Consider the following 9,296-nt stretch of genomic DNA (forward strand, 5'->3'; position numbering starts at 1 on the left):
GCTGCTGTGGACTCTCTGGAGGGAAACAAGACAAAGTCACTCTGTGATGGAGGGGAATATTTTACACTGATGGACGGACGAGACGCAACAGGAGACATTTAAAAGACAAACATTTACAAACAAAATGCTCCTTTCACTTCAACTGGCAGCAGCTGTGAGGTTTAGACATTAATGAGAAAACTGTCTGGATGCAACATGAGCCTCTCTGAGCTCTGAAATGTTAGTGGGAAGTTTCCACTTTGACGTGGTAAAGACTTTATTTTCCCAGCAACACCTGAAGGCATCATCATTCTTCAACATTTACTGTAAAGCTGCAGAAACCACAGTAACGTCAGCAGGTTAGCTCAGACTGAGAGGAAATAATCACTTTTTCAATCTGCAAACAGCAGTTTCTGATCCAGATGTTGTGTTTATGCTGAAGGTTTTAGGCTGCATTGGGACCATGGAAAAAAGTTCCTAGAAAGTGAATTTCTCTCCACTACGCTGGATCTACGTGTTCAATGCATTTTTTCAAAGTCAATACCCTTCTAGACTCTGGGTTAAAAGTTCTACTCAGAATATTTGTCCAAACTTTGTCACCAGCCAGGAATGTCTTTATGAGAAAACCCAAAAAAACAAAATCTGGTGCTGCTGTTTTTGCTTGTTTTAAGTACTGTGTTAATTCTGGCAACATAAAGTCTTTATCAAATGTCATAAACACATCTACCAAACATTTGAAACAAGTATTGGTGCCTTAGTGTACACATAGGTGAATTCAGAGTGAGAAATGTAGCTAATTTCTTTAAAGCGATACTTCAACATTTTGGCAAATTGGCCCATTTAGGGCAATTCCCTAGTCATTTAGAACAGCCTACTTGCTTTTTTTGTGAGGGCGAGCTGTTGTTTATTCAGCGGTGGGTCTGAGGAGAGCTTCACGGCAGACATAATGGAAGTGGATGGTATTTTTGGTTCCCCTCGTCAAACTCATCAAATACACAATCCAACAACCCCAAAACACTTTGGTGGACACGTTATAATCCACACATTCACTACGCTGTGAAACACCAACAAATAATATTGTAGCGTTACGACACTGAAGCAAATACTGGGAACTACTTTTTCTTATGAGATCACTACGCCCAGACGCCATGTTTAGTAAGTAGTTCCGTCTTAGCAATCTTCGCAAAAACACTCAATCTCGGAATTTTGCATTAATATTTCACAGCGTAGTGAATGTGTGGATTATAACGTGTCCACCTGAGTGTTTTGGGGTTGTTGGATTGTGTATTTGATGAGTTTGACGAGGGAAGCAAATGTACCGTCCACTTCCATTATGTCCGCCGTGAAGCTCTCCTCGGACCCACCGCTGAATAAACAACAGCTCGCCCTCACAAAAAAAGTAAGTAGGCTGTTCTAAATGACTAGAGAATTGCCCTAAATGGGCCAATTTGCCAAAATGTTGAAGTATCGCTTCAAGGAAATGCTTCAACTTAAGTGATTTGCACCCAGCACAATGAAATATATGGTAAATTTAGCTAAAAGATTATGTGTCATATATTAAAAATATCACAACCTACTGTGTAATGAAAGATATAAAATAAAAAATGCACACTACGGCCATAAATGGCTGAAAATCAACCGAATTGCGAGCACGCTCTCCTAAATCGAAATAATGGCAAAAATGGAATAAGACAAAAAATAAATGCACAAAAGGTCAGAATCATTCACAAGCATGGTATAAAACATTTATTCAAGTACGACAGTGTCTCTGAATATGAAAATATAGATTAATACACATACAAATATAGAAAAAAAAGAGAGAAAAAGAAAAACTGTACATGGTGACACAGTGTGTATATTACTCATCAATATCATTTTCATCAAAGCCATCATCCCATACAGCTCTGTCCTCTGTTTCTTCTGAAACATTCTCATATGCTTGGCACCAACATAAATCTGTACAAGACAGTCTTGCAGACATACAAGAACATCTTTCAGTTTCACATTTAGTTGTATTGCAACTACAGTGGACTACCTGCAAAACACTGCAGGAGCAGGATTTGTCGTCCTCCATGTCACTGCCAGCTCCCATCCTCACTGTGTCGCCCACTGCCTCACATTCTACCAGTCAGACAGTGTTTCATAATGGCTGCTTGGTAGTTTGCTCTCCTGCAGTGTCGGTCCAGGGCATGACTTGTTGGGGGAATGGAGAGTTCTGGCCAGGCTGACGAGGCCATACAGAAAGATTTGTATCGTGCATCATTTACATTTTTGGCAGATGACTGGCCGTACAGGAGACACACATGTTTATTCAGCGTGTTAAAGGTCGGTTGGTCAAATTTGAAACTGCTGCCCAGCTGTGCAGACCCAGTCAGGAGTTCTTCTTTTTGACATGCAACATTTCTGAAAGAACGGGCCGCTCTCAGGATCTCAGTGAATTCCAGCGTGGAACTGTCCGAGGATGCCACCTGTGCAACAAATCCAGTGGTGAACTGGCAGAGCAGTGGAAGGTGAGCTGCGGGAAGTCAGCGTCAGCCGCCTCTTCAGTAGATCCTGCCTGAAACACAAACAATATGGGGAGAGATGAGTATGTGTGTGTGTGCATGCGTGTTTAGCACATACATGCATAAGCGTACATGCATATCCTTTTTTATGAGAAAAAGTCAATAACAATTAATCTTGTAGTATTTACTTTTTTTGTTTACAAGAACCGTGAGAGAGAGACATGATCAGTTACCTGTATTCTGAAGCATCAAGACCCTCTGGATTCTTCACTGTGCCCATGGATGTTGTTCGTATCTTGTCCATCCGCAGCACTTCCTGGTCAACTATAATCCTTTGATGGATGAGAGTCTCAGAAGAAATTGTAGCTGTCAGTGAAGGGTGTTTCAGTTCTGAAAAAAACACACACACACACACAAACCATGTGTAAACGGTTACAGCCATGTCATATTTACATAATCATCCAATAAAATAACAGTGACAACAGGTTTGTTTTGCAATGACGAGCACAAAAGACCTCTCACTCTCTCGCACAGCCATTAATCTGGGCTGGGCTGCCAGTAGTGACCTGTTGCTCAAACTACCCCCCCCTGTTTTTCAAGTCTCAAACTAAAGTTTTTGCTCAATGTAAAATAATCTTATATGTTAATTGACCTCAGACTTGGTCTCTATTTGTACATCTGTGTTAAACAATGACCAATACGTCACAGTTGCAGCCCAGAATTCACATCTGTGATCTGACCAGAAGCCCCACCCCCTCCTGTGTGGCTTACCTGCAGTCAGTGTCTCGGCTTGTGAAAGTCTGTCCCTCTGTTGGCGATGCTGATTGATCCGTCAATCAGGTCCTTAGACGCACCGTGCAGAGAAAGGAACTGTCTAACGCAGGTTCTGTAAGTTTCCCACCGTGTCCGAGTAAAGTCCTGCACGTCTTCGCCCTGGACAGATGCCAGATGCATTCGATACTTTTTCAGTAACTTTTGAAGGCGGTTTCCTTGTCTTTCTTTTCTTTTCGTCATCTATCGGTGATAGATACAGTCGACGAGTTGTTTGTGATCTGAAACCATGGCAACAGGAGTTGGCTCCTATTGGTCCATGTGACCAACGACCGCTGCACGCACTGCAAATCCTAGTCCGCCCGTGTAAATATCACTACGCCACAGTAAAAAAAAAAGACTGACACAAAAACACTAATTATTAAAAAATGACTGGAAACCGTGAGTAGAACTTTTTTGTGGGTATTAATTAGCAATAGATACATCTTATAAAGAAGAGTTCGTGTAGATCCACTTGAGTGGAACAAACCAACACAATATCGCTCAACCAATACAGCCTATTTCTGCTTTAAAATCACTCCTGTTGTTTCACTCTGAACAAGAACTGCAGAGTCCACCTTGTATAAATTCCACAATGAATCAAAGTTCTATTAAAACACAGACTGAAACTGTTGAAATGAAAGCTGCAGTATGTTCAGTAGGAGTCTTGTGATTGTTTCATTCATCTACAGCACATTACAGTGAAGTTGTTGAATTTTATCACTCACAACAATCCATTCAAACTATGAAAACTACTTTTTGATTCATAAACCAAGTGTTATAGTCTGATCATCAGGAGACAAGTGAAGGTTGTAGTAATTTTGGTGACACTGCAGTGAATATCACTTATATTTTTGTGTTGTCTGTCTTCACTGTTGTATAGTCTTGTAATTTACAGACGGTCCCTGAACACCACACTGCTGGCTGCTCTCAGAGATCAATACTATTTCCGCTAAGAAAAACAGATACTTCTAAAAAAGGGCTTGTAGCATATTATCCAGCTCACAACGATGGGAAAGAGGCGTAGGCTGTGTGTTTAAGACGTTTTGTTAAATAGTTATGGACTCTATGCACAGCTTCACCACTTCCTGAACTTCAGGAGGCTCCTTCTTTCCTGTCTTTCATGACAGGACGAGCTGATTAATGCAGGTGTGTCTGACCTCTGTAACAACTTCAGACACACCTGTATTAATCAGCTCATCCTATCGTGACAGACAGGAAACAAGGAGCCTCCTGAAGTTCAGGAAGTGGTTGAGTTGTGCATAGAGCCTATTGATGCTGAAAGTCTGAATGTGTGACGACCAGTCCAACTTTACCGGTGTTTCGGATTAACAGGTTGCCCTGCTAACTGGTGATTAATGTTTGTAAACGTATGCGGGAAACAGCAGATATTCCAGTAAAGCTCACAAAAGGGCTCTAAACTTAAAAGTATACTGTAACTGCAAATAATTGACGTTCACTGTAACGTCTTAGACGGGCTTTCTACATCTGTCGGTCACCAGTTAACAAGGAAACCAGATAATCCGAAACACCAGAACGAAACTGCAGCTACAGTCGCATTTCTGTCTTCATTTCTGGTTTCAAAACAAATGTAACGATCCTCCATCAACCACATTCATGTGTTCATTCACACGTTTTCATACCTGTTCTGCGAGACTTGACTTTCAGTTTGGAGCTGATTTGCAGCAGTTTTCTCTGTCGGTCAATCTCCTCCTCGAAGGGGACGATAGTTTGTAGAAACACGGTGAAGATTTCTCCAGCAGCAGCAGTTAGTCTCTCGCTGATAAACTCTCTTAAAGCCTGAACTGAAGTCATTGTTGCTGCAGGAGGAGAAATGTTTCCTCTGGGAGACACAACAGCTCAGCTCCACACAGCCTCCATTCAAGCTGCTTCTTCTCTCGCTTTTCTGGAGGATCACAAACAGCGTTCAGCTTCATACTGACCCCTACTGGACACAGGGGGAACTGCAGCTCAGTGGACTCACCTCAAACAGCTTTTGACCAAGACCTCGCAGTAACAAATCAGACAACACCGAAATTCTGTCAAGAATAAAAAAAGCAGAACAAATAAAGCTTGCAATACTTAAAATTTTCATTCCCAAAACAGTTATAGCTGGAAAGCTTATATAAAATATTTTTGTATTTGCAAAAAAGGTGTTCTTTTTTACCCCAGAGCAACCAAGATATACAAAGGTAAATGGAAAATGACCTGTAAATACAACCAGGTGCCCTCACAATGTTTAAAATAGAACAATAGAAACCAGAATTGAATAGAAAACCAGAGAACAACTTATGCCAACTGAGTCTCAATCACAGTTTGTAACCATTGAACGGCACTGCTTGCAAAGAAAATATGCCCTCTAAAAAAAACAAACATAAATTAAAGCCGCGTGGGGCGATGAAAGCCATTGCCGTTAGTGCTTCACTCCCCGCTATTGCCGTCGACGTCTCGAGCTCGCTGAATTGACATTAACACCACACACTGCGGCCTCCAAAACATTACCACCGACTTTATTTGCAGTCAGTCAATCATGCACAAAATCACATGAATTTATGGAGTCATAATCTATCATGTCTGTCTGTGTGCTCCTGTAGGTGGCGCTGTAGCACCTATCACAGTCATTTATATATCGATGCAACCAGCATCATGCATTACATAAGTGATCAAAAAGTGAAGTCAGTTGGACAAAGTATGCGCTTGTAAGAAATTTTTATGTATTTTTCGGGGGGTCTTTGCGCCCCCGCTGGACAACGGTTATAAATGCATCTAAATGGTAATATAATTTTTTGCTTGTCTTCAGGCATAGAATTTTACTGCACAGTTTGGTTACTGTGGAAGAGTGTTATGTAGGTGGTCTATGGTAGGGGGCGCTATAGAGTTGAGTTTTATTAAACTTTGTAATGCATTACATGAGGACCATTATGGCACATAACTGACTGTAATCTGAGTGTTCTGGGACAATGCCTGAGCTCGTGAGGGGCTGTCCAAATAACAGGAAATGTGCTGTGAGGAGACCGAGCAACATATCAAAAAAAGCTGGCTGGTTATTGAAAGTCAATGTGTCCAGATGCAGTGTGCTGAGTTTGGGCTCTTTTGGAAGAAAGGAAGTAAGAGTTCAGTTCATTTGAAAAATGAAAAGCCAAATGGCGGCGAATTTTGTATCCAAGATGGCCGCCTTCCTGTTGGTCGCGCAGATTTGAGCCAAGAGAGTTTTCTGTTTGTCCCCTCATGCTCTGTCACTGGTGTGAATTTCGTGTTCCTACGTCAAAATATGCCCACTCTGTGGGCCATAGGGGTCTGATTGTAGGTGGCGCTGTTGAGCCAGTGTTGATCTGTCACTGTGGAGGTATACATTTTATCGAATTTTTCGCCGGGCTGATCGCGTAGATACCAAAAAACCCCACATTCAGCTATGTTCAGGGGCTCAAAAATGCATTCTCGTGGGACAAAGAATAATCAGAAGAAACTGAGCAAGAACAATACCCTTCGCCGTTACACTACGTGTTTCGGCGATGGCTAAATAATCACCGTCTCCTGCACAGCAGCAGTGGGCAGGACTCTTCTGATGTTTGTCCCACAGTCCTGTGTGCACCCGGCTGTCGGTCTGTCTGTGTGTGTGTGTGTGTGTGTGTGTGTGTGTGTGTGTGTGTGTGTGTGTGTGTGTGTGTGTGTGTGTGTGTGTGTGTGTGCGCGCGCATACTGATCAACGGTGTGGTTTTCGTTCTTTTTTGTTTTTATGACTATTTTTCCTGTTCAGCACTTTGCGGTGTTTTTATGAATATGAGAAGTGCTTTTACAAATAAAGATTGAGATTGAGCTGGCTCCGAATGCCACCATGGCTGCTCTGTATCTGGCATGAAGAAGTCAGCTCGGCGCCGGCATCTCTTCTGGATGCATGCTGCCCAACGGAGGCGGTCTGAGCTCGGTGAGTTCCACCGTCTTCTGCAGGAGCGGAGCCTGGGTGACGGCCGGTTCCAGCGCTACTTCAGGCTTACGCTGTGTTTCCACCAGAAGCGGTGAACAAATGAGATCGCGCACGCCGCTCGCCGCACACCGCTCGCCGCAAGCCGCTCGCCTTGGCATCACGCCAACTGTTCTGCGTGGTCGGAGCATTGTATGCCCTGTGTCGGCACGTCCGTGAAGACCTCCGCGCTGACAGGCTGTCCTGGTGCGAATTTGCTTGAAAAGTTCAATTATTTCAACTCGAGCGACGAGCGTGGAGCAATGAAGCGGCGGGCTTCGGGCGACGATCGGCAGCGACTGGCAGTGCAAGTCGACGGGCACGCGGATTTTTCACTGGAAACGCTCGCCGCCGGCCGCATCATCACTCGCCATCCGCTGCCCACCGTTCAAGATTGAGCGACAATCGTGTCATTACATTGACTTTGTAAGTAATCTCATTGCGTGAAAAATTTGCGTTGCGTCCGGTGGAAACACACCGTAACACATCTTATTCCTGAAGAAATGCCAGCTCGTGAGGCTGCAGCCTAGTCACCCCAAGCCTTCCTCACATGCCACCCAGCTGATTTTCAGTGAGTCCAATCAGTTTGGAAATGGCTGTGTAAAGGCTGTGCTCCACCCGCCCTCGGATCTTCAACGGGATGCCCTACATGCAGTGTCGGAGCCGGGGTGGGGGGGTCCCATTTGTGCTGTCGGCGCCCCCTAATGGACGGCGCCCTCTGCCTATATTGCCTAAGGCTCTGCTCTGCCTCGAGCTTCTTTTTCAGCGGTCCTGACTGCGGTTCATCCAGCCTACGCTTTGCCGCCAGCCGCGACGCCTCCCATCTACCCTGGGAGGGTCCCGGTCCTCGGCAGCGTTCCTGGTCGCGACGGCGCCTTTCTGGCAACTGCTTCTCCTGTCTTGGATGGCCTTTGGGGAGGGAGGAGGTACAATGTTTTCGGTTCAGGCACCTTCTGAGTTTTTGTTTCCCGCCAAGAGACTTGAGTCTTTTGTATTCCACCACCTGATTCCCCGTCTCTGACCCATCTGCCTGTCTCGATGTTGTTTCCGCCTTCAGTCCCCCTTTTGCTCTTCTGTTTCTGGCCCCATCCAGAGTTCCCCCTTTAGCTTTTTAGTTCTGGTTCCGTCCCGGAGTTCCCCCTTTGCTCCTAGTTCTAGTTCTGTTCCCATCTGCTTAGTGCCGTTCCGTTCCCACCTTCAGCTTTAGCACCGTTCAGTTCAGTTCAGTTCAGTTCAGTTCAGTCCCGTCCCGTCCCATCTTCGGCTTTAGTGCCGTTCAGTTCAGTTCCGCTGAACTAATGATGGCTGGACCGTTCTGTCATGGTGGGTGAGACAGGAGGCTCAGGTGCGGAAAGCAAACAGAAAGGGATGATGAATTGAACTGGTTTATTTAAACAGTGGGAAACAGGTAAGTACGAGGCCCGAGTCCAAGGGCCGAGGCGGGGAAACGAGGGCGCTGCTTCTCCAGCAACCAGACATGGAAACGAGGTGCTGCTTCCCCAGCAGATAGGTGGGGATACGGTCCGAAAGCCGAGTCCAGGGAAACCGAGTCCCAGGGCAGTCAGGTGAACAGGTGGCAGGCGAGGGATAGACAGAGGTGGCCCAGGCTGAAGCAGAGAAGAGACGGGGTCAGTTGCAGCATGGACAGAAGGCTTAGCACGAAACTAACTGAGGGAGTTCAACGGTCCGGCATCAGAGAGTGGACTGCAGCCAGCTGAAATAGACAGCGGAGCAGGTGGAACAGAGGAGGCCACTCTCCAAACAGGTGACTCCAATGAGCTGATGAACCGCCCACAGACAGGGGAGCAAGTTCATCAAACTTTAGCTTGCGGAGTCCACCTGTAGATGCTTTTTCAGGTTCGACGTCGAGTCCTTGGATGTTGACAGGACTTTCACCGCTGGGAGGCATAACCATGGCCGCGGGAACGTATTGTCAACCGGGGGTGCTGCGCCTGAGACGCCCTTTCATCCAACGGGGGGGGGGGGCACGAGCGTGGAGCGCCCTCATCCAACGGGGATACCAGCGGTGCAACGACACCTTT

General features: G+C 45.5%; 1 long non-coding RNA gene across 1 annotated transcript; it reads right to left on the reverse strand.

Annotated features, from left to right (window-relative positions):
- Positions 1-1,728: 1,728 nt before the first annotated feature.
- LOC115399643 (uncharacterized) lies at positions 1,729-3,413 on the reverse strand. The gene is made up of 3 exons (XR_003932701.1): positions 3,255-3,413; positions 2,717-2,873; positions 1,729-2,536 (listed from the first exon to the last, which is right to left on the reverse strand). It is a non-coding gene; the product is annotated as an uncharacterized LOC115399643 (long non-coding RNA).
- Positions 3,414-9,296: the final 5,883 nt, after the last annotated feature.

The sequence above is a fragment of the Salarias fasciatus genome, chromosome 13 (assembly GCF_902148845.1).
Source record: "Salarias fasciatus chromosome 13, fSalaFa1.1, whole genome shotgun sequence".
NCBI lineage: Eukaryota > Metazoa > Chordata > Actinopteri > Blenniiformes > Blenniidae > Salarias > Salarias fasciatus.